Source organism: Galleria mellonella, unplaced genomic scaffold, assembly GCF_026898425.1.
Source record: "Galleria mellonella isolate WM207_F2 unplaced genomic scaffold, CSIRO_AGI_GalMel_v1 utg57, whole genome shotgun sequence".
In the NCBI taxonomy this organism is placed as follows: domain Eukaryota; kingdom Metazoa; phylum Arthropoda; class Insecta; order Lepidoptera; family Pyralidae; genus Galleria; species Galleria mellonella.
This window is the reverse complement of record NW_026442119.1, coordinates 8448936-8476740: the sequence shown is the minus strand read 5'-3', so window position 1 is coordinate 8476740 and position 27805 is coordinate 8448936. Positions and strand designations below refer to the sequence as shown.

Sequence of the window (27805 nt, the reverse complement as noted above, 5' to 3'; positions counted from 1 at the left end):
TTATAGTTTGTCGAGTGCTGACTTTATATCACCGTCGGCAGCGAGTAAGCAAGTATCATCTGCAAATTGATATACCTTACAGGACTTAATCGCAGTTATAACATTGTTTACATATATTATATTGTGCAGTGGCCCAAGTCCTGATCCCTAATCTGGTCCCATCTTAACTCAAACCTTGTCACTGATAGCTTCATCAACTTTAACATGGTAAGCTCTGTTTCACAGATAATCCTTACACCACTCCAGAAGTTGACCTCGGAATTCATTTTCTTCTAGACTGTCTCTCAGCTTGTCATGACAAAGCGTATCGAAAGCTTTGCTGTAGTCTATGAATATTACAAGAATATGTTATTTATTATTTAGATGTTTGTTTATGAATAATAGGAAAACAAAAGTCTGAAAAGATGTTTGTATGTTAATGTACTAAAGTTTGAACAGTCTTAATAGTAAATAGATGAATAAATACAATTGTTTATAGTAATTGAAGAGCTTAAAACTTGTTTAATCTCCTCCACTATGATAGTTCGCGTCGAAATCGTCATGTTGTGTGTGGAGATTTGCTGTGGATATGCCAGAGTTATCAACGGTATCAGGTGGCGACGATCATTCAGGTGAATTTGCACAATTTCATATTATTATTATTATTACATTATTCGCCACACTTTTACAGGTTTTAGTAATATTATAGTAATAGATTTTTGCAAGCTACTTCGTACGCGTTGATTCTAGACGTGGTACAGATGACAGAGAAAAACGACATGTTTATAAAATATTGCTGTGGCGTTTATTCATCTTACCAAGAATTCTTATATAATTTTTTCTTATATATCTTTTACGTACAAACATCGTCTAGTTGCAGTTATATATAGTTGATAATTATATAGTAGATAGTGACTCACCCGTGAATCTCAAACCGGGAAGGGAAGGTTAACGGTATTTATTCGCTTAAAAAGGAGCGGCAATGGCCACGGCCAAGATTTTTTGTACGAGGGTGACTGGTAAAGCGTTTGGATACTTCTGGAAAATACGGGCCACTAGCATGGCCCAGGAAACCCCACCCAAGAAGCCCAGGCTATTCGAATAGATTCCTCGACCTGTGAATATGTATAACAGCATTTAATTGGTTTGTTACGTAGTCGTTCCATTATTATTTACTCATTCCAGACTGTATTTCTAACTTGACCGATTGAATTCTTGTTTTCTTATTGTTGGTGGTAAATACACGGTTTATACATGTATGTATATGGATCTCTTTACTCCATTCTAATTTGTAAATGCCTGAACAAATTTGGATGTATTGGGAATCGTTAGAATTTTAGAAATCGAGGTTGACCAGTAGATGACGCCACTTTTCATGGTATCAAGTTTGCCTGTTACATTGTATATAAAATAAATAAATAAATATTCCTTACGTTTTGTCTACAATTTTAAGGCTTTGAGCATGAACCTGAAGATTTAAATATTGGGCACTAGGTGCAGAATTTCATCTGTAACTCGGCAACCGTTGAGAGACTTTACGCACCTCGGGTACAAAATGTTTAAGTAACATGTCATTCTGGAGGTCTAATGAGTCTGAAATGTGAGAACAAGTGTCACACAACTATACCAATTACCTAATCGTAAAGCTAGAGTACTCTACGTTATGAATTAGTATCGTAAGTGTATCGGATATGTGGTGTGTTATAAGAAACCAACCAGTTATTATTAATAAAGAGTATTTTTATATACCTATTATAATAAACATCAAAAGGTAGCTTACCAGGTATTTCTTTGAATACGAGCCTCGTGAAGAGTAAACCTATTTCGATTTCATCGAAACTCATCTTTATGACTGGGACGTAGGCATCCTTGATGGCGCGTACATCACTTACCTACAAGAATATACTTATCATTGTATTATATTTTTCAGGTGAAGTAGATTGAGTGTATTCAGGTATTATAGCTGATTATTTAGCAGAGTGGCTCGAGTGGCTAGCGAAATTTTTTATCCAGCATTGCAGTTAAAATGGTTGAAAATAATTTACTATTATTCTTTTATTAACAAACTTTTTGTAAATTCCTTTTCTGTTTAATTATAATGGTAAAATTATAGAGTACTTAGGAATGGCAATGCATGAAGCATCATGGATATTGAGTTTTTTTTTCATACTGATTATTCTATATTAATATATTCTTGATAATCAATATATAAATATATACTGATTACCAAGAGCAAAACTGCGGGAAATAGTACTGTACTATATCCTGTAATATATCCAAACAACTTATCATAAATGTAAACTGAGAATATTATTTTGTGTTTAGCAACTCATGTAATAATTACCAGCTCCCGCATTGGCAACGTCCCAGTTCTCATTAATACAAGTGAGTAGTGCGTTAAACTTACGTTACATATAAGCTGTCAACACGGGAAGTTCCTAAGGGGCTGCCAACGACCATACGCCTGCAAACATTTACTACAAGAACGTGATACTACTAGCAAAGGCCCATTTACACCAAACGAGTTTCTTGTAAATGTAAACATCATCCGACAACGCTTGTAAAATATGCGAGACCGGTTCATCCGGCCGGGATGAATATTTCAAGCACAAGCCATTTGTTAGCAGGAGGTTCAATAAAGGCATGTAAAAAAGTAAAATTGTGTGAGCCCTTGATTATCTCGAGCTCTTGAGTTACCCATTATTATTTTACTTAACTTTTTTGTTTAGCCAAATGGACTCTAACCACGGTTATGTATGCTACAGATAACGTAATAACTCTTCAGATTTTTTTTTATTTTAGGCGCTAAGCTCAACGCTCCTGTACGTTAGTAGAGTAGGATGCACGATTTTATTGTATGCATTCATATTCTGAATTGTAACAAAAATTAGATTAGTTTATTTTTTTATTTTGTTAGTAAATACATACATCTATATCTGTCATGCCTGTCTCCCATTAGGGTAGACATAAAGTAAACAGTTCAAACATTAAAATTTATTTATTAATAACTACTTTTACAACATATATAAGTTACAAGTTCTAGTTATAGTAAACAATATCAAAATTTATTCCAAATTTGAAATTGATAGCATAAAAGGTTAACAGTTTATAGGTTTTCTTATACCTTTTTGGTACGGAACCTAAAAAAGGCCTATATAGGTATAATAAGTAGGCATACCACATACATGAATAATCAAGCTGAATGACTCGTCTATGGTTCGAGGCTAATTGATTAATGGTGTATCCTACATTCTAACAATTCATAGGACCTATTCCACAGTCCTTGTGAGTTATTAATCAAAATAAAATGAGTATGTAACTAAATTGCTATTGTATTGCTAATGTATAATCATATGTGTTATTGATGCAACACACTGTTTTAAATCCTTGAATTATTCTTATACACTGTAACTACGAGCAGCGTCCATAACTTCAATTACTAGCCGTATCCCTTGGCTTCACCCGCGTGATTAAAATATCCTATGTTCCAAATTATGATATAGCCGTTTACCGAATTTCTGTCCAATCCATTTTGTAGTTTTTGCGTGAAAGAACCATCCATCCATCGTCACAAACTTATACATATATAATACTAACTATATGCTACGATTACATGAAGTATCCTTTGTGTTAAGATATAAATTATCCGTGTACCAAATTTCATTTAAATTTGTACAATAGTTTTTGCCTGACAAAGTAATAAATGAGATAAACATCCATGCATCCGTTATTACAAACTTGTATTTCTAATATTAGTAAGATTAGCAGGATTTTATCAAAATTATTATACAAAATTTTGAGGTGAGTAATTATTCATCACTAAATTCTGAATTTGTATTTATTCGTTTCTAGTATAACAAAGCTTGATATAAAGTACTTGTAATTTAATATAATTAGTTAGTGGATGCAATATCAAGGAATGGGAAGGTTGGGCTTACATTACAGCTTATTTATGAATTTTTTTATGAAATTGGTTCATTTAAGTTCACTTGATTATTTCTAGCATATTGGACTATTCTAATTTGTTGGACTTCTAAATTGTCTTATTATTTATATTCGCTTTTATTTACAGAAAATCCGTAGAATGTCCTTAACAAATAAAACTCAGTACATATTTTTATTACAAATATAACATAAATATTTTTAACTTGTAGATGGTCTTAACTTATTCCCTGTGTAGATGCATGCAATAGAGGAAAATATATTTCCCATCTACCTAATAAGCTTCCTTATTTGAAGATTAACTGAAGCGGCTACAACAACTATATATGTAACAAGCATAGTACTATGTTTAGAACCAGTTGCATCCTGCAATTTGGTCCACTTGAATGAAGAAAAAATATGTTGTGTATATATATATATATATATATATATATATATATATCATATATTCCATTTATATGTATCAAATATCATTAAAATTTTTAGCTTTTTGTGAATAATTGAGTAATAAACATTCAAACATTTTTACATACTTTCACGTTTATATCTACGATTGGTCATTAGTTAATAGAGATGGATAATATACAGCAATATCTATATATTTAGATATTTTACAAATGCCTATTATCCAAAAATAATATTGGATGCAGATTTTAACGTATTCGAAAATAGATATCCGATCGATATGGGCGATATCAATACGGGTGATGACCTTTTTTCCGCCGTCAATGTTCATAGGCATCGGATCTGTATCCATATTACCTGTGTCTATTAATTATTAAGATTTTGGTGGATATCCCAGCTGTGTTTATAATTTAACTTCTTTAATATCTTTGGTTACATAAAATTTGTTTAAATTAAAATAATATACTAATTTATTTAATATAACTCATTTAAATATTTTACTTAGTGAAGGAAAAACGGGAATGGACCTTTAACTTACTGGATCACTTTTAATCCAAATTTTAAAGAGTGGTACAATTTTACTAAATTAAATTAGGAAACTTACCGTCAAAGTCTAACAAAAAGACTATGTTCTTCTCTTTTTTTTTACGCAACATCAAATTTCATAACGATTAGTTAAACTATTAAAGTGTGAAGTGGCTACAAAAAAAAAAACAATGTGATTATCATTATTTTTTGTTGCTTTCTTAATTATTATATCATTATTCATTACTTATATTTTTATAATTATAATAAGTTAAGATTAAGATAAATTGAAAACCTACTTTTTTCTGAACTCTTTCTTCCTCCTACTCTTTTCTTAACTAATGCCAGAGTAGCGAAGCGCGTATACAAAGGACGTCAAGTTATGAGAACATCAACACTAAAAAATGTAGACAAAGCTGTAATGAGTACGTAGTCGACTATACAAACTATGTCTTGAGACAGCAATCTGTCTTCTCTACACAAAGAGGGCGATGGCATCTTTTAAACCAGTTTGGCGAATTTTATGTAACCAAAGATATTAAAGAAGTTAAATTATAAACACAGCTGGGATATCCACCAAAATCTTAATAATTAATAGACACAGGTAATATGGATACAGATCCGATGCCTATGAACATTGACGGCGGAAAAAAGGTCATCACCCGTATTGATATCGCCCATATCGATCGGATATCTATTTTCGAATACGTTAAAATCTGCATCCAATATTATTTTTGGATAATAGGCATTTGTAAAATATCTAAATATATAGATATTGCTGTATATTATCCATCTCTATTAACTAATGACCAATCGTAGATATAAACGTGAAAGTATGTAAAAATGTTTGAATGTTTATTACTCAATTATTCACAAAAAGCTAAAAATTTTAATGATATTTGATACATATAAATGGAATATATGATATATATATATATATATATATATATATATATATATATATATATATATATATATATATATATATATATATTGGATGCAGATTTTAACGTATTCGAAAATAGATATCCGATCGATATGGGCGATATCAATACGGGTGATGACCTTTTTTCCGCCGTCAATGTTCATAGGCATCGGATCTGTATCCATATTACCTATGTCTATTAATTATTAAGATTTTGGTGGATATCCCAGCTGTGTTTATAATTTAACTTCTTTAATATCTTTGGTTACATAAAATTCGCCAAACTGGTTTAAAAGATGCCATCGCCCTCTTTGTGTAGAGAAGACAGATTGCTGTCTCAAGACATAGTTTGTATAGTCGACTACGTACTCATTACAGCTTTGTCTACATTTTTTAGTGTTGATGTTCTCATAACTTGACGTCCTTTGTATACGCGCTTCGCTACTCTGGCATTAGTTAAGAAAAGAGTAGGAGGAAGAAAGAGTTCAGAAAAAAGTAGGTTTTCAATTTATCTTAATCTTAACTTATTATAATTATAAAAATATAAGTAATGAATAATGATATAATAATTAAGAAAGCAACAAAAAATAATGATAATCACATTGTTTTTTTTTTTGTAGCCACTTCACACTTTAATAGTTTAACTTATCGTTATGAAATTTGATGTTGCGTAAAAAAAAAGAGAAGAACATAGTCTTTTTGTTAGACTTTGACGGTAAGTTTCCTAATTTAATTTAGTAAAATTGTACCACTCTTTAAAATTTGGATTAAAAGTGATCCAGTAAGTTAAAGGTCCATTCCCGTTTTTCCTTCACTAAGTAAAATATTTAAATGAGTTATATTAAATAAATTAGTATATTATTTTAATTTAAACAAATTTATATATAACAGTAAATTTAATATTTCTGAAGGGCGATCAAAAACAGAAGCAGGCGCGGAGTTACTAAAACATATTTTGACTACCGGGGAAAATATAATGGATGCGATTGGCGTTTTCTGTCATATATTTAAAACCTTTGATCGTGTTGATGATGATACACTGTATAAAAAACTGTATATTTATTGTACCAATTTTAATGCTTTAAACTTGATCATATTATATTTATCAAATTGATTTCAAAAAGTCAATATAAATGGATATCTTGTGCGAATGGTTTTACCTCATGAGCCTATTCTTGAGGCCTAATTTTAATTTATATAATTGATCTCTAATTTGCCATACAGGATTGACGTAGCATAGTATTGTTTACAGGTGATACTTCTTTGATTTTTAATGTTGAGAGAATGATTAAAAATGATGACGATGATGCTGTGCTGCTAATAATCTAATGTTGAACGCTAAAAAAACAAAAAGTGCACCATTCACTCTTTTTAAAATTCCTAACTCTTATTCTTTTGTTTTTTCGTATGGTCCCGACATAGAGTGGGCCACCTTTTCCTTTCCCGTAGCTGTTATAAGAGGTGAGTAAGGGAAATTATTGATCGAAGGATGGGTAGCAGCATCCTTCTTAAAACATCACCAAAGCCTAACTGCGATTGCAAACCTGCCTACCAAGCATGGCAACTCTCCTCTTATGGGAGAGGCCTATGTTCAGCAGTAGACAGTTAACAACTGATATGATGATGATTATATTGTAAAATTGAATAACCAAGCTCTTAATGTTATAAGTTCCATTACCTTTCTTAGAAACGTTTTAGAAAATAAAACTCAATAAGGTTCTCATATTCAAAACCTTGCCACCAAATTTCAGCGGCGTGAGCTGTACGCAGGATTAAACAGTATACTAGTCTTGAGACTGGCAGATTATTTTAGTTATTTTCATTGTTTACTATCCTATTAATATCCTGTGTGGAATATTATTATGGAGTAAAGCAGCCGACATCTAATGAATATTTGTTTTACAAAAACACACTATTCGTGCAATATATTCTATGTGAGGTCATGTATCATTAGGTGAGAAGTTTTAAGTGTTAGTCAATCATGCATGGATTTTTTTAATAACCATTTAATTATAGATACAGTGCTTTTGTATACGCATTATGTTAATAGAGATTTAAATTTAAATTTCTTACGAGTTGTTCTGAGTAGATATTAACATTTCAAACTCTGCAGCAGATTCATAAAAAATTACGATTTAAAAGTGCTTGTAAATGTCTATTTGAATAAAGACGAAATTTGATAACTAGAAATAAGTGAATAATTTTATATAGCTTATAAACCGATCATTATAGTAATTTTAGTAATTTAATATTAAAGTGTTCACCTATCATTTATTAATATTCTACATAATATAAGTAATTATAGCATCTAATAAAACTACCATCTATACTATAGTATTGTATTGTGTATATACCAGGTTGTCTGTAAGAGATTGCTTGTAGCGATAAGGCCGCCTTTTGTATATGCACGTTCTGTATAAATACTCCTTGTATACATCTTTACTGTGCGCAATAAAGAGTTTATTATTATTATTATTATTATAGTATTATTGGCATATTAGTTGTACACGAAAGTCTCAAAAGTGACGCACTAGTGGACTATTTGTATTTACGTTGTATACTCGAACGGAAGCATGACGCAGAATAATGCGTAGAAATAAAACGCTACTATGGGTATTATTTTTACCGACTTAAAAAAAGGAGATGTTCAATTCGATTATATTTTTTTATTATTTAATTTTATTGCCTCACAACTCCGTCATTAATCAATCAATTTGGAAAATTCTTTTTTTTTTATTATCATAATCATTTTAGTAGTTTAATTTTTTAGTCAAATTAACTGCTTTTGCTTTCATTGAAATAGGTTTTTATTTTTATGGAACAAGATCTACTTGTTAATCTATTAACAAATAATGTATTAATTTATAAAGCAAAATTTTTTACAAAAGTCACCTGCTTGGATACCTCTACCTAACTCATGTTTCTGTCGTGAAGCTACTATATTTGCATTGCTTGCTATGTTTAGCTTTAAAGTGTAGGGTATGACATTATAATTACAGGGTACGAAAGCATAACGTCATAGTCTTTATAATGTCTATAGACGACTGTTGCTACTTTCTATCTAGTTGGCCATCAACTCATTAACAAATTTAAAATCCATAAAAAATATATATTAGGAAAGATTCTTGAAAGTTTTTCAATTCACTTTTATTTCAGTTCTTGCTGTATGCTCTTTTTTGGATGACGCAACTGCACCTTTATATAATATATACCTTTGTTGTATACAAAACTTTCAAATACGACTCATTAAACAATTCTATTCCCTATATCCCAATCTCTAACTAAGGCATGAAGCGAATGTTATGCAATGTAAAGAACATTAACTTTTATTATATATGTTCGTTCCCCGTTTAGTGTAACTACACCTTTACCTGACATGGCATTTTCTTTGTACACGGAAGTCTCGACAATGACTTATCGAATGACTATTCATGATTACTTGCCCAGTATCAAACCTATGAGTATATCATTGTGTTCATAAATAAAATAATAATATTTTAAAAGGCTTTTATTAAATTACTAACAATCTGATCCGGTTTCGAAAGGCTAAATTGAATTTTCGAAAATACATAAGTAGCATATCACTAATAATCAATCACTGATAACGTAGCTTTCTATAGATATTTTTTTTAAAATGGGCAACGTAGTTTTTTGTTTATCCATTACAAACAAACAAACAAGTCTTTCCTCTTTATAATGTTGATATAGATATAGTCGTATTATTCTACAATAAGGTATCTAACGTTGGAAATGTAATTATTGATACTTATTTCCATTTCAATAATTTATATATTTTACTACATATGTGTATTTTTATTTAAAAAAGAGAACAAACTCAAAGATATTGCATAATATCCATACTAAAAATATTGTTAAATTGAGAACCTTCTCCTTTTAAGGTTACTTAAAAATGTTTTGCAGAATAATCTGATACTGGGTCTAGAAATATAAAAGCGACATCTCAATTGATATTATCTTATGTAGACTGTACCTATTAGTTTCCTCGCTAGGTGAGTAGAATTAGTCTGCTATTAAATTATTGAATTACCATCGTTTCTTTATACAACATATTAAAGACTATACAATTACAAAGTCAGCTACACACATCCCTTATCACTGAACAACTTCCATACAGCCACTTAAATGTTATAGAACCAATTAATATGCAAAGTATGCATTTAAGAGAATTTGATTATGTTTTATCAATTGAATATTCTGCACATTCACATGCAAAACACGTTCTAAACAGTTCAGTTAAGGAGCTTTATATTTGAGAGATTCCAGTAGAGTAAACATTTCGACAATAATGTTTCGATACTGAAGCGATCATATTATATAACCATTGAGTCTGTTTCGTGCAACGTAATCTGATTGACGAACAAAATTGTGTAATTTGTATGAGTAGCTATGTAGTTTTTCGCGAATAAATATTTTAAATTTAAAGAAATAACTATGATCACCAAGTATGTCTGAAACATATATAGACAAAATAGACTTTTATATTTGCAGTTTGAACGAACTTTATAAGCTATTAATAATATTATCACAACGAATCGAACAAGGTCCATAAACAAGACTGCTGTCAGTTGTTAATAAGGTTGATAGATTGTTTCATTTGCTTTTCTAATAAAGTTAATTGTTTATTACATTAATATTTAATTATGTATGTTTATATTACTCCAATTATATGTTTATAATATATGAGTATTAAGTACTCCATGCTTCCTCAATTCAATAATACACCGCCTACTTATTTCTTAGTTTTTCCAATGGTTGACTGGAAGAGAACACCGCCCGGTGTTAAGACCGTCAAATGTATATAGAATTTCACTATTAAAGTTTAAATAAATTAATAAAATAAATATAATTTAAATAAGAAAAATTAAAAATATTAAAGAACGTAATGAAAATATATATTTATCCAGTCTAATACAATATCACACGTAAATCAAGCAAATAAAAGTTTCAGTATGAGGAAAATACAAGTACAAACAAGTACAGTTTGGTCCACAAAAAATAAACATTAATTTCAATCATGACACACCGACGAACGACGTCATGTTTCGTAGAAATGTTGTTTTTACAAAACATGTCGTTGTTGTTGTTATTTCGTAGAAAGATTGAAACTGTTTAAATTTAGAACAGTAACAGAACATGTATCTAATAAGTACTTTTTGATTTGCAAAGAGAAGGGTTTTGCTCCGCAAACAAAAACAGTAGCTACAATCATCTAACTAAAAATGAATAAAAGTTCAACATGATATTACACCCGATTACAACCAAAAAAAATTAGATGAATTTACAACTTTTCCTTTTAGAAGTTACTTAAAAATTTATCTTTTCCTTTGGGAATATAAATAGGAGGGGATAAAACATAATGAACATTCAATAATGATAAATAAAGTATCGAGCCCTGTTTATAGGAACGATGGGTTCAGCAAAATGGACAAAGGCTTTGATAATAAATTACTTAATCTATCCGAGGTGGTAATTTGGTGAATGTGCTCCTAACCGATCATTCCGGCCCTTAATAATAGCTGGCATTCATTGGGAGGGGAACAACGGATATAAATAGCTTTATGTCACTACTAATTTAGTTACTTAAAATTACATATTATACACGTGATGACTTAGGCAATAAGGAAAACAAATAAAAGTATGTCAATGAGAAATAAGAAACTCGAAATTACATATATACACCGTACATGTGCCTGTATTAACCTACCTGATGGACGTAGCATCATCTTTCATAATCATTTCAGCCATAATCCTTCCAATAATGGACATAGACCTCCCCCACAGACGACCATAAGGAACGGTCCTGAGTCACCTGTATCCACTAACTCCTTGCAATACATTTTAGATCGTCATAGGGGGTGGTCTTGCACTGCGTTTACCCGTACAATGTCGCCATTCAAGATCCTTCCTTCTTCTTCGAGCTACGTCGGTTACTTTAAATCTTTTGCGGATATCCTCGTTTCGGATTCTATCACGCAAAGAAATTCCGAGCATAGTCAGAGGGCTCTCCATAGCCCGCTGAGTAATTTGAAATTATTGCATACGGGCAATCGTATAGGACCATGTTTCGGTTCCATAAGTCATCACTGGCAACACGCACTGATTAAAGACATTCGTCTTCAAACTGTGAAATATTTTGGATGAAAAGATGTGGCGTAATTTTCCAAACGCAGCCCATACATAGCATGCATGGTAGTAATAGGCTAATATCTGATAGAGAGAGTTAACATCCTGTAACTGGATACAGACCTCTTCCCATGCGGAAGATGTTAACAAAGTGTTATGATAATATACATATATGTACAATAAGATATTCTAGTTGTAAACCCATATAACAAGCAGTAGATAAACTTATTCATTTTTATTTATTTGATATTTAATATTTCTATATAATATATAATAGGTGCATTGGGAGACTATTTATAATTAGTTGTTAGTATTATTATTTAAGAAGTCATATAAATTTAAATTATTATATATTAATTATAATGTGTACAGAAACATAAATGAAGTAGGTACAAAAAAAAATAACATATTTTTTATTTATTTATAATAGTTCACATCTTTTTAGTTTACCATTTTAATGTATATATAATCAATATATGTAACATATATAATGAAATTTGCAGGTATATTATACCTGACAAATATATAATAGATTTACAGAACGCTATTGCTACAAACTACATTATTGTCACGAAAGAAAATATATTTACTTATTGGTCTTCCACCACATATATTATTTATTTATATTCATTTAGTAAATTATGGTAAAAATAGAAAGCCATTTATTACTATAAGCTATAGAAAAGATAATTTGCAAATACTATAAAAGAAACCTTTAAGGAATATTTATAGGTACTACTCGGAAAACCTAGATCTGATATCATATAAAAAGTTAATTCCCTAAATTGATCCGACAGAGAAAAGAATAGAATATACCTGCTCAGATAGATACTAATATAATTCATTTAGACGAACATACAGGTTATCAAACATTTAGCATGATACGAAATTTATTTGCGGTTTGACCTATGTACGTAAGTCAACTTATTCCTAATCTATACTAATTCTATGAGATAATAATGCCTTCATTAATTGACTCATCATTAATCAATTACGATAAGCCAAATGACCTGATTTCATCCTCACCTCTCACTCTTTAGTTTTTCCCTACCAATATGCACCGGTAGTGCGGGTGGGATTACCATTCCATTTCCATCCATTTAAAAAATGGATTTATGTATACAGGATACTACTAATAAAAACTATTTATTTAATAATAAAAGTTATCTACTAAAAGAGTAAAAATGTATACAAAAGCTTATGTATTTTAGAATTAGCTTTTACCGACGACTTCGTTCGGGTGACATTGAATGACCGGGATAAATAGTAACCTATACACTTCTCCATCCCAAATACTAGTTCAGTGAGCGAAAATGGCATGGTAACCCTGCCTGCGTTATCGGTATACACTACATCGGTATACATGCATATCGGCGGAGTACCCGTGAGAGGTGATAGGTGAGGATGAAAAGGCAGGTCAGTTAGCCTATCGTAACGAATTCAATTATAAATTCCAGGGGGAACTGCTTGGAGGTCAACCTGATAGGGTATATTGATAGCAATGGGGACTAACCTTCTCATTACTAACAATCTCTTCCCCCCCAAATACTAGTAGTACGTGTATCCTTTTCGTGACGATTGATTAAGCCCTTAAGGCGTCAAGAGAAGCAAGTAAACAAACTCACTTTTACATTTATAATATTAGTAAGGATTTGAAAGTTATAATTTATGATTTTGCTTCGCAAACAGAAACGGCAACTTCAATCGCGACAAAATTAAATACGGCATCAATACGAGAGTAAACCCCATCGATTTTATGGCAAGTTATTAAAATTTGTCCCGAATTGATCGCGAAATCGTTTAGCATAAATAAAAAACGAATTGAGGATCTCCATCTTTTAAAATAATTTAAACATTTATTACAATTAGTATTTGAATAAAGTATATCAATAACAATAATTAATAAAATTTACATATAATTTATTAATTTGAAAGTAAATATATTGGAAAAATAGATTAATATTCTTTCTACACTACTCAGCAAATTGTTTTTTAGGTTTTATCTAAGCTAGCACAAATTTCAAGCGACAAAGATCCTAAGAAGCTGACCAGCCATTGTGCTAGTATAAAACACTAAAGCTACTTTGGCACGTCTGCACTTTTATTTATGCTGGCCAACATTTTCTTCGGTTTCCTTTCGTACAAGTTCTTAGTTCATCTCGGGCCATTGAGCCCTAACGTAATGGGATAGTCGTAGCCAATTGTCTGGCTACTATTCGGCTGGCTATTGCAAATCGTGTTTTTTTTTTATTAAATTACTATTTATGCCTGCAATCGTTCACATTACTAAGATAAAAAATAGCCTGTGTCCTTCTCTATAGGACGTAAGTTGTTGAAACACAAAAACAAAAAAAAATTAACTACTCATTTATATTTACAAAAAATAGTAAAAATGGGGCTCTCTTTTTATTTACGAGTTTCCTTTTGTCGGTGCAACTAATTCATGCATTTTCTTTCAGTCAGCTCTATCCCATACCATATCTTCGACCTCCCTATACGACATGACACCTAGTGTTTCCTTTATCTGTCCCATGTTGTTATACCTCAGTCTTCCCCTCCCTCTTTTGCTCTCTATTTTTCCTTTGACTGTGCTCTTTAAGAATCACAATGTCGTATAAGGTGGCCCAACATTTTCTCTTTTCTATTTTCTATTATTTTTATTATTGTTCTTTTCTCATTCACCCTTTTCAGGACTTTTTTTCCGTTCTGTCCAGCTTATTCTTTCCATTCTCCTCCATGTCCATACTTCAAATGCCTCAAGCATCTTTCTTTTTCCTTTGTAATATTATAAGAAAGATAAATTTTATTTTTTGTTTCTAATCAATAAACTAAAAATAAACTAATTATAAATGTTTTCACTTATAGGCAGTTCCATTATTAGCAAATACACGGACTTTATTTTATCAAAAAAAAAAGCGTGTAAAACTAGAGCGGGTCGCTAGTACATCAGAAATGTCAGAAACAAGCATACAGCCCGTCTGAACGAATATAGTAAACAGCTACCATATCCTACGTACGATGCAATACCAGGGGTAACACGGACGCATTGCCTTCAGCTGAATAAACCTTAATACGCCCTTTTTAAAGTACCCCATGTTGTATTCTCTAGAGAAAACCTTGGCAGGGACCTATTTACATAGCCATTTTGTGTAGTTTTTCTGAAATCACTCTATATGACTATTTAGATTCTAGCACTTTTTATATAAAACTAAAGATAGCTTTTTTCATTAAAAAAATAATAGAAAATTTTTATTAGTAAATCTGAACATGTTAGCACACATTGTCATCTAATTTTAAAAGATGATTTTAATAAATATATTTAATTGCTATAATAATAATACTAGCAACTGATTCCGAACAATACCATCAATCAATACATCAACATACCGTTTACATAAATAAAAAAATCTGTTAAAATTTAATACAAGCAGTTTAAGATCAAGGGAGATTCCTGTCACATTCCTTTTTATGTACAAATAATCCTACATCCTGTAGTGCGATACACTCATGGTACTTTTCTAGAATATTAATATTTTAGAGTCATGTCGTAAGTCTATTCTTTATAAAATACTATATAGCGATTCTAAGAAATTGTGTTCATAAATTTATTCACAAGAAATATAAATATAATACGGTGATATATTGGATAATAATTGATATATTAAAAAATGAACGCAATGAAAGTTTCACTATAGGTAAAATTATCCATTATGTTATTTTATGACTTCAGAAATATAAAAATTATGCATGTTTACCATATATTTAATAAGCAACTATGTCAATCTTATATAATTTCTAAGGAACTTTAAAATTTAATAAGCAAAAGAGAGGAGAAGCAAGAAGGAAGCAATTATTATATTTGCAACTCAATATTTTCACCAATTTTAACCACTTTTGGCTTGATTTCATTAAATTTAGATGTAATAAAGTCCCTGTTTTTCATTCGCTGAGCAAAATCTTCTTGTAATTTTATAGTTGCGGTCTGCTTTAACATGATTAATATGTCCAATGAGATATTTTCAATGAAGGCTTGGGACAGGGAACATAAATTATACCACGTTTTACCTAAACGTTTTGAAATAGTCTGGTCATGCTAACCGACGCGAAATTTGGGTGATAGATTACTTTCACCCTGAACTTGTTTAAAAATAAATAAAATAATTATACCAATTTTGTTTTGTTTTATGTAATTAATATTTGACATATTTTTCAGACATATATTGTTTATTGCTATTTCGCAATTACCTGCATTGAATTGAACAGAATGATTATAATGTATCAAACTTACTTTGCACACCCCTGATACTTCTAAAAATCTGTAGATTACTGTTATATAAATACAAAACTTTTGTGTCCACACAAAATAATACACATAATTTTATGCATATGCTTTATGTATCTATATATAACTAAGGGGTATAGACGGGGTTGGGTGTGGTGTATCAGAAGTTTAGTGCTTAGTTCAAAGTAATTACATTTCTGTATTTACTAACATAATTATGTAAATTTAATATTTGTACAGATTATAACTAGTTACTTACGTAATACTATACACAGACGCTTACTTAACTACTTTTGTATTTTTTTGTAAAACTACGTGGCATCAAGCTACTACTGCAACAAATTGAATGCAGTTTTCACATTTGTGTTCTTGCATATCTAACTTAAAATCGGTATATGTCTTATCGTATTATACCATCCAGGAGTGATCTTTTTCATTCATTTTTCTAATTCTAAAATCCACGTATACAAAGTAGCGGTCAAAAAACGTATACGCGTATACAAAAAAGCTAGAATAGCATAAATTTGATGCGTTGGATTCTAAAGAATTATATTAAATTGTTTGCGGAGCGAGATTTATAATTTACCATTAAATAATTTTTTCAACACCCTACAAACTATGTTTATAATACTCATAATGTTTATAATACTTATTTATAAACTTCACATGTTTTGTGTTTATAATAGGTATACCAACTAATCTCATTTGTAACATTAAGTTTATTGAAAATTTCGACGAAATCCCATATTGACAAGGACACAAGACAACCTACGCTATTTCCTCCCACATTATTTATATTTATTATTATTTATATTTATATTATTGCCTTGTAGCTCATTGTATATTATCTGGGATATTTTGGGTCATAATATTTTTTCAATGTGTTTTTTATACAATTTGGAATAGTAAATATGCTATTGACCCGTTCGACAAAGGTTGGTAATGGACACATATAGACATGAACAATCCCATGTATAATATATATATATATTATATATATATATATATATATATATATATATATATATATATATATATATATATATATATATACAATACAATATAATACGTAACAATATCTATATTGTGATATGTAAAAAATAATATTTTGGTAGAAGAGAATTTATTTCGTAATGCTGCGTACTTGTGTAGACAAAACGTCATTTTCCATATTCTATCGGGTATATTAAATAAGTTGATGACTCGCCCAATGAAACTTGATAATCATTACATCGTACTCGTAAACATCATGATAGATATTACAATTACATGCATACAAATACATATACATAAAACGGTCAGTAAACAACTATAGCTCTACCGTGAGTCAAGAATCTATTACCGATGCTGTGGAATAGAAATAAAAACTTAAGTAGGAATGGTGAGGTATTGTGAATTGTCTGTTAGGGCAGGCCATCAAAAGACAAGAAAATCTTAATAGCAACTTGTACATTATTAACAGCGCCATCTAGTACTTGATTTACAAACTAAAATTTTTATATTAAAATACATTTCCTTAACCAGTCCGTATTATAATAATATAACACTATTTTAACAAAACTTATCACACTTACCTCTGTACAATTTAATCGATAAATAAATATAGACAAATATTTATATCATGTTTCATGAGCACACGTTATTAGTACTGTCTCATTCATGTAACTTTTTAATAAAGATGTTTTAGCGTTAATACTCTCGAGAAATTATAAGTCTACTTTCATTACTCGTGAGAAGTTCCACACGTGATCGCTTCGGTTTGGACTATTGGCTTAAACTTCAGTACGAATTAACTTGCTCAACTTTATTTATGTATTTTGTAGATATATATGTATACCTATTTATTTGTTATATTTATATCTTAAATTTTATATTAGAACTAGCTGGCCCACCAAACATTTTGCTCCTTACCATCACCTACTGGGTTTATTTTCGTTTATCAGGATAAAAACTTTCCTATCTCTTAAGTTCAAGTCAACAATGCACATTTACAAAATTTAACTGAACGGTTAAACGGTTTCGGATATTCGAGTAAATCATGATGCGAATTTTTATATATTAAATTCTACCTGCAACTTCTATGTAACCGGAATATACTCATATTTATTGACCAAAATAAAAAGCCCTCCATCTCCATCCCAAATATCACATGTAAATATTCTGAATATTATATCACTTGGTTAAGAGGTAACAAACAAACAAATAAATCACACAATATTAGCGAGAATTCTATATTAGTAAGTTCTACTTACAAAAACTTAAAGTTGAAAATTTTACCTTTGTTTTAAAAGAGTATCAACTGAGCCTCTTATCTGTTAATCTAAGCTAAAATCACTTTTCATTTTGAGTGATAAATTAGAAAAAAGAGTCTTTAAAATTATGCGTATGAATAGACACTTATTTAAATTTGTCTAAGTCATTTCCCAAAATAAATTACTGTTATTTACTTCATTTATTGAATTTATTATAAGCTTTTACCTGCGTCTTAGCACGATACATTTTGAAATTAAATAACTATAATTCATAGATAGTGTAACGACATAAAAGTAAAAAATACACCACTGTTTAATTTGTTTCAAGATTGATGAATGTGGAAGAAGCGAAAAAGGTTTGTTTGAATCGAAGCATTTGGCGTTCTATTGTTTCTGCCTATCCTAATGGGAGACAGGCGTGACAGATATGTATGTATGTATGTATGTTTAATTTCGCACTTTAGAAACATAACTATGACAATTGCATCATTTTTAGTACAGTAATTTTTGCGTGATTCCAGAACAAATATACAGATATTATCTGTTAATTTACTATTATTAACATTCGATTCATAAATTATACTATAAGTTAAAACCTTTACTTGATACTAATTAAACTGACTAATATGGGACCCATGCCATAAATTTGTTGCAAAACGGTACCTACGGAGTAGTTTAGGTCACTTAGCTAGGTTTCGTTTAAGTAACAACTCTAGAAATTTAATTCAATATATGAGTCGACTCTTGAAGTCATTTAGGGACTAGGATAATTAATTTATTATACATACTTCTCCCATTTCAATGTTATTAGATATTTAATTTATCTTAAAATTTAAGACGAATGATAAGACTAGCTCTGTGCGTGATTTTATTCACGTATTAGATTGATAAAATGTCCCAAGAACGTGTAAGATTAAAAGAGTTTTATATACTATTTTTGACTTGTTTGTTTAGATTGTCTAACAAAAATATTTTGAAGCTTCGAAAATATTTTGCCTTTTGTCTTTTGCCTCAATCTTCATTAAGTAAAAGGAAGTGAATGCAATACATATCTATTTTTGGACAACTGTGGGTGTATCTCACAATTAACAGTTAATAACAATCAGTACTAATAGCCTGCTAGTATTATTAATGTGTAAGTTCTAAAGATGTTACAAGTTTGTCACTCATTCTCGCCTAAACGGCTGATTGGAATTCAATGAAAATTTGTCAATAGATGCCTTTTTTTTATACAACTTAGAATGGCAAACAAGCTGACGGCCCACCTGATGGAAAGTGGTAACCGTCGCCTATAGACATGAGCAGTACCATGGACATGACAGAGTATACTGTTTCGCCCATGATACTCCCCATGCGTTGCCATTCCTCAGAACCCAGGTGTTATTCCTTTGTACCCAGTAAATTCACGCCATATCCCACCCTTCAAGCCGAAACACAGCCATGCAAACACAACTGCTTCACGGTTGAAACACGAATGGGACAGAGGTACCCAAGCAATCGACTTTTGTACAATATTTTTCTATTATAATTAAATCATATCATACTTTATATATTTATAGTAACCTATATGTTAGTTAAAAATAGTAGATTTATACGAGCAAAGTCACAGAAAAGAGCTAATGATCAATATTTATTTACTAGTGCATAAAGAGATTCTATGTACAGGTGCTGACCTGTATTCTCATATTCAAAATTCGATTCTGCATATCGAAACATTGTATCCATGTTCTAATTTATGCGCATTCATTTGACGGGTGCTTGCACGTTAATTCAATTTGCATTCACATAAGCATGGCCAATTTTCCAGTGTGTACTTGGATTTATTTATTTTTTTACACGACGAAGGTGGCAACACTCTGGCTGATGGTAAACGATCATCTAATAGCCTACAAGTATAGATACCTGCTACACCAAAAATGTCACGTGCAGTTTGCCGAAACTGAAGAAACCATAATACACCCCTTTTGAAGAACCCCATACTGTAGTCCATTATTAAATGGCTATTAATAATAAAAGGAATTATTAAGCAGTTCACGTGGACGGAAGATTACGTCGTCCATTTGCTATTAAAGAATATTTCCAAGGGAAAGACTTTTTGTTTGAAGTAAAATATGTTTTAGTAATCAAGATAAAAATCCATAATATTTTCTTCGCTGCGCACAGAAGAACAAGATACTGAATATTGCTATTTCATTCTATCTCATACATAATATAGTGATAATGTATTTATCAATACATTTGTGTATTATTAATATACAGTATAAGGAGAAGGAAAAGTTTTATGGATATTTCATATTTGCTAAAAAAAATTAAAAATAATTGTAACAACCTATCCATTTATTGTGACGAAATAAATACATTTCATTTTTCCCCTTTTTTTCAATAATTGTGATATTAATGAGAATTATAATAAACAACAAAATGGTAAACAACATCAAATAAAACCAAAAAAAAAAGTAAATATATGTGAGAATATTTTTGTCCTACTTATTATGTCCGCATAAATAGGGCCGTCTTAGGCAACATTCACACTTCTTACATTTAACATATACTTACTCTCTACATCCATTAAAAAATAGAATAATTTGGTTTATATATAGGTATATTTTTTATAATAAACTTCTGCTGCTATAATACGAAGTTGACAGAGCACTTTTCAATGATAAACTATGTATAGAAAAGGTACTCCTTTACTAAAAAGTACTTACAAAAGAAATATTGTAGTTCTTTTACGGAATAAGTTAAAAGCTTTTTTATATTTCAAATAGATACATCCGTGGTGATTGAAAAAAAAAGTTCTTGGTTGCCTTAATGTATCATCATTATTTTTATAGATTTTAGTAGGTACTTAAATATGGATCGGTGTTTTTGAAAGGTTATAAATTGGACCATAAAATTTAAAATCCAATACTAGATTGTATTGTAAATTTTAGAGTATGTAACGAAAATCAATTTTAGTGATTAAATAACGATTATGGACAATTATTTGGTATTAAACATTGTCAAATGTATGTGTGTGTATATATTTAGATATATTGTTTATAGGAATTTCAACAATGTATTATTATTTAATTTTACTACATAAATCGTATGTATTAATATTACGTCAATTACAGGTATTTATAATGTAAATATTACTGTGAGTTTATTCAGAGAAAAACAAAGTGGTTATAGGTTCAAAATAGTCATACCTACATATTTTTGCAATATATTATTCTCAAAATAATCTGGTACTGAAAAAGAACATGAGATATAAAGAGAATAATTCTAATTATTATTGCTTTTGAATGAATAAAAATACACGTACAATTATTTAACATAGAAAATGTTATCAAATATGATTGTAAAAGAAAAGTATAAAAAAACCCTACGTAAAATTTCGTCGTTCATAGATATTATATTATGGTAATTGAACAAAAACAAAGGTCTTATTATTATAAGGAAATATAAGGCACAATTATCTCAATGCTAAAGCGTTTGAGACTATTGTAGTACGGTTACTTGAGAAGATGGTTTTGCGTAGTAACATTTGTAAAGCGTGCTTCCTTGAAAATGTAACGAAGTAGAAAGATAATGGATAGAGAAAAGTTTGAATCTGCAGTTGTGGATACAGCAAGACTTGTTTTCTCATTGTAAAAGAAAAATAATGATATTATGTTCGCTTGGATATTTTTTAAGTTATATAATGAGTATTTTTTATTAAATGCACCCTACATAAACTTATTTAAAATGTATGAACGTAATATTAATGTTATATAATATTCAGGCGCTGTACTTTGGGTATTACAATTCCAACTTATGCAAGGAGTCCTTTACCCTCTTTAGAACACCATTAGACGTCACTTGCTTATGCGACCCTATTTCTTCAATTTCTGCAATGGGTTCCTAATCTCTTTTCCACTTGTACTTTTATCGTTAGTTAATTGACGATAAAAATGCTTATATGAGCAGGTTTCAGTTTGAAGAGGAATAATATTAATTTAACGGCATAAAGTAATAGTCAATTTATTTGACATTCCAAGTCATAAACGTAAAAAACCTGTATTATATGTCATAGCTTGACATATAATACAGGTTTTTTACCCAAAGGTTTTAATAACCTTTGGGTAAAAGACATGAAAAAAAGCATATCATTGCCATAATTTAATAGGCATAATGGTAAAGACATTAAGGATTTTCGCATTAAGTTGCTTAAAAGATTACTAAATAAATTAGTTGATAGTCAACTCGGTATGATTGCATAATTATAATTATGAATAAATAACAAAGATTTATTTAGGACAAAATGGAATTTCGTAGAGTCGCAGCAAACGTACGGTGTAATTTTGTTGCTGAGGCGGAGAGCGGAATGATTTACTCCGACCATAATTAAACGCGACCCCTGCTAAACTTTGCGATTTACAGGTGAAGCGTTGGGTTAACGACTTTGGAAAACATTTATGTGACAAAAGATAAAAGATATTTGTATCACTTTTTTTTTCTACACAATTTTATTTTTATTTCACTGTTAGAGATAAGCCAAGAGAGTAGCCTCTTAAAAGAGCATTTAACTGTCCACTGCTTGACATTAGCTTTCCCCTTAGAAGTATTGCCAATAGTTGCCATACTTGGCAGGTGGATTGGCAACTGCAGTTAGGCTTAGGAGATATTTTATGAAGGACACTGCTGTTCATCACACGCTCTCCCTTATTTGCCCCTTACGACACCCACGGAAAAAGAAGGGGTAGCCTATTGTATGCGAGGACCACACGGCCAATTATAAGAATAAAAGCCATCTAAGTTAAAAAATATTAGTTATATAAAGTACCTATTAAAAGTATATAGTATTATTTTTTTAATAGTATAGTAATATAAAAGTGAGTATAGGTCAGATTCGAAATCTCAAACATTGGTTATTTTTGAGTAAAGACACACTGTACTCTCAATCATAAATTTTACTACTCGTATTTGCAATATTTGTATATATTCGGCATTATATATATAATATAAAAATCTGGTATAGAACGCATTCAATATAAACGTAATACCACAATGTTTCAAACTTATTTCAATAACTTCTAATTAGTTCAATAGAAAGTTACATGAAACCAATACTGCCAAGATTGGTTTCTCAATGTGACGCCTCAGAAACACTCGTGAACAAATTAACTCTGGTTTGGGTGAAAGCCAACTGATGGTTCTATATCATTATATATATATATTCATTCATTTCAGCCATTATCTGTCCACTGCTGAGCATGAGCCTCCCCCATAGACTAGTCGGTTCGCCACTCCGTCTAGTGTAGGGTCGTCCTACACTGCGTTTACCCGTTCATGGTCGTCACTCAAGAACCTTTCTTCCCCATTGGTGGTCGGTTCTTCGAGCTATGTGATCATCCCATTGCCACTTCAGCTTGCTTATCCTTCGGACTATGTCGGTTATTTTAGTTCTTTTGCGGATATCCTTGTTTCGGATTCCATCACGCAAAAAGACTCTGAACATAGCCCTCTCCATAGCCCGCTGAGTAACTTGTAGCTTTTGCATACGGGCAATCATGTAGGACCACGTTTCGGTTCCGTAAGTCATCACTGACAACACGCACTGATTAAAAACCTTCGTCTTCAAATTCTAAGGTATTTTGGATGAAAAGATGTGGCGTAGTTTCCCGAACGCTGCTGAGCCGAGTTGGATTCATCGGTTGACCTCTCGGTCGAAGTTGGACTTATTCATTTGAATAATTTGTCCCAGGTATGCATACTTATCGACAACTTCAAGTGTAGTGTTCTCAATCGTAACCGGTATAGGTGTGACTTGAACGTTAGACATGATCATAGTCTTGTCCGTGTTCATCTTAAGACCTACCTGTTGAGAAACACTATCGAAGTCATTGAGCAAAGTATTCAGATCCTCTAGGGATTCCCCCATAATTACTATGTCATCGGCAAATCAAATGTGAGTGATGTATTCGCCATTGATATTTATACCATATCCTTTTCAGTTCAAGAGTCTGAAAACATCTTTCAATGCAGCTGTGAAGAGTTTCAGGGATATGACGTCACTCTGTCTTACATTTTTCTGCACTGGGACTTGTTTCGTACTCTGGTTTTGTACTTTGATAGACATCGTGGCCATACTGTACATACACTTCAATACTTTGATATACCGTCAATTTGGCACTGCGAAGAGACTGTAGTACCGCCCATGTCTCGACTAATAGTTCTAATATTTTATATTTTAGGACTATATAATACCTATAGCTTTAATTTTAAATATCAAAGAACATAAAAATTTATCTATTTAAGTTAAACAAATATTTCAAGTGAACATTTAATTCGAGTACAATAAAATTTAGAACCATCTCCATCTTCTAAGTCGGTTAATTAAATTGTCTTCTAGAGAGAAAACAAATATATTTACATTGCTTTGTGTCTCTTCCGAAAATTTACTCAACAACAACAACCCAAATTGGAAATCACCGGAATAACGAAATGTCTCTGCTACAAACTCATCGGTTCCTTATTGTTGCCGTTACGTAACAAAACGAACAACATTGTTCTCGGCTGTACACAAAAAAAAGTTTTTCATTACCTTATATTGCACATTGAACGATTGAAACAAATGCTAGTTTCGTCCAGATTGTTTTCAAACATTGCGGACGGACATATTTGGTCAATCTCGTATATATTGGTCAAATATGTTTAAAGGAGAACAAACTTGTACAACATATCAAAAGTACGGACTAAGAAAATACTTGTCGACCTTTCCGGCCAATAGAAAGTAAAACGTTGGGTTGTGTTAACGAAGCGAACCTTTTGCTATCGGCAAAAGATTTGTAACAGTATCAACAGAAAACCCCAATTGCATTCATAACAGAAACCCAGATTAGGTATTTTATTTTCAACAAAACGGAATCTCTAGCCGTAATATTTTTACGCTTTTCCTTGTTGTTCATTTTCATTTTAAATCACCATAAAGTAAATATTATATTTACTGCATTTCTTGTTTTCTTCTTAACTTTTAGAGATTTAGATATCTTGTAGCCCAGATCTTCTCCACCAGATTATTATAGGTGCTAATAACCTAATCCCTTATCCTTGTTATAATTTAACTACAAGTTTCATATTGTAACCTATATGTATTACATAATTATATTATTATATTAAGTTCATTTTATTTTTCAATTATATTATCATACGTATATTAGTTATTTACAACAACCTATCCTAAAAACAAAGAAAATAAGATGTTCAGATGTGAAAGTGGTTATACATATTATATTTTTTTTTTCATAAAACATGCAAAAGCTTTTCATCGTCATGGGTAGCAACAAGGGTTGTTTCTGTATATCTCAATCATCACAGAACAACCTGCGAGTGCTATATTCCATCGCATTACTTGTCGTCAACATGTTTACCATTTTTAGCAGTATAAATAAAACTGAGAGGCGGAAGGCGAGACACGCCGAATAATGAGACCCGTACCAATCTAGAAAAGTCCATATCGTAAATTTTCCTTTTTGAAAAGAACGAGAGCTTCATGCTTTAAGGTTAACTATATAGCTACGTAATGACGCTTATCCTGATATATATATATATATATATATTATGCAACTTAGAATGGTAAACAAGCTGACCTGTTTGGCCCATGATACCTCGCTTGTTTTACCATTCTAAGGCCTCTATACCCTGTAAATTCTAAATTAATGTTATTATAAAAATGATAAGCTGGCCGCTAATGCCATGCTTTCCAACTGTATTGATTTTGACTGGAAGATATCTCTGTTAAAGATTAGTTCACCCTTACTCACAATATTTATAAATGCATTAACAATGTAATTTATAAGAGCAGTAAATAAAATATATATAATATATAAAGGTTTTATATGTATAGAACAATCCTTGTATTTTTTTAATAAATGGTAATGTCGTCATTAAAAAAAAGTTTAGGACCATTTTTATACTTTATTCGAACTGTAAGTATTATCTATTATACTCATCTTCGTGTATTATATAGTGTATTCTATATAAATGTAAGTATATTTGTTATTTGTTTATATATCTTAAAACATCACCGAAGGCTAACTTCAGTTGACAAACCTGCCTGCCAGTCGTAGCAAAACCCCTCAATAGGGAGAGGCCTATGTTTAGCAGTGGACAGTAACAGTTGATATAATCATCAGCATCATCATTTATTAGTATATGTAAATTTTAGTATGTACATATATCAATTATTGCTAGTACCACATTCAAGTATTCTATCACTTCCCTAAGATTGACTGGGAGATAATGCTTTTAGCTTTAAGCCCGTCTTGTACACATACATGTACTAATGAATAAATGAATAAAAATAAATAAATAATGAAATGGTAATCCCGCTTGCGCTATCGGTATACGCTAGCGGAGCACTAGTGAGAGTTGATAGATGAGGACGAAAGCAAATCGGTTAGCCCATCATAATGAATTCCACAAGAATTAACCACGATAGTTCCCATGGTGAACGGAGTGGAGGCTAACCTGATAGGGTATATTGCTTGCGATGGGGCTGTTCGATCCTTTTTACTAACAATGTCTTTCCCTCCTTTTATTAGTTTAGAACACTTGTCTACCAATTTTTATTTAAAATACTAGTCTTAACTCGCAACTCCATCCGCTTACAGGATTATGTTGATTGATCGAATAACAGTGATCTATGTCCTTATCCATTCCAAATATAACGTAGGCAACAAATTTATTTATTTATTTAGGAACACCATACAATATACATAAATGTAACATATCATTTTGTATAATTCTAGTAAACTTAATCTATATATGTATATAACAGTGAATTAAAATTCTTATTTGATGTCTTTTTTTTTACAACGCAGGGGGCAAACGAGCATACGGCTTACCTGATGGTAAGTGACTATCACCCACAACACCAGCGGCATTGCAGGTGTGCTGCCGGTCTTTTAAAAAGGAATATACTCTTTTCTTGAAGGTTATGTTGTCGTATCGTTTCGGAATTACTGCTGTTATTATTCCAAAAGAAAGACTGTTCATGTCTATAGGCGACGATTACCGCTTTCCATCAGATGGGCCGTCAGCTTGTTTGCCATTCTAAGATGCATACAAAAAATATAATTAAGTAATATATTATTTGTAGGATAAACTAGATAAATTTTGACTAATTTATAAAGTATGTCGAAGACTACCCACTTACAAATAAAAAATATCCAAGTACTTCTTTTTGTACTCGAATAACTTACTAGCTTTTTGCCCACTACTTCTTACGCGTGAATTTAAAAAACAGGAAAATTAATTAAATAGGCTACTTCTAGATAACGTATCAAGATAAAATATAGATTTAAGTTAGACATTCAGAAATACGAC

At 30.9% G+C, this 27805-nt stretch overlaps 1 pseudogene; it reads right to left on the bottom strand.

Moving 5' to 3' along the window:
- Positions 1–25972, bottom strand: LOC128201706 (uncharacterized; annotated as a pseudogene).
- Between the last annotated feature and the right edge of the window lie 1833 nt (positions 25973–27805).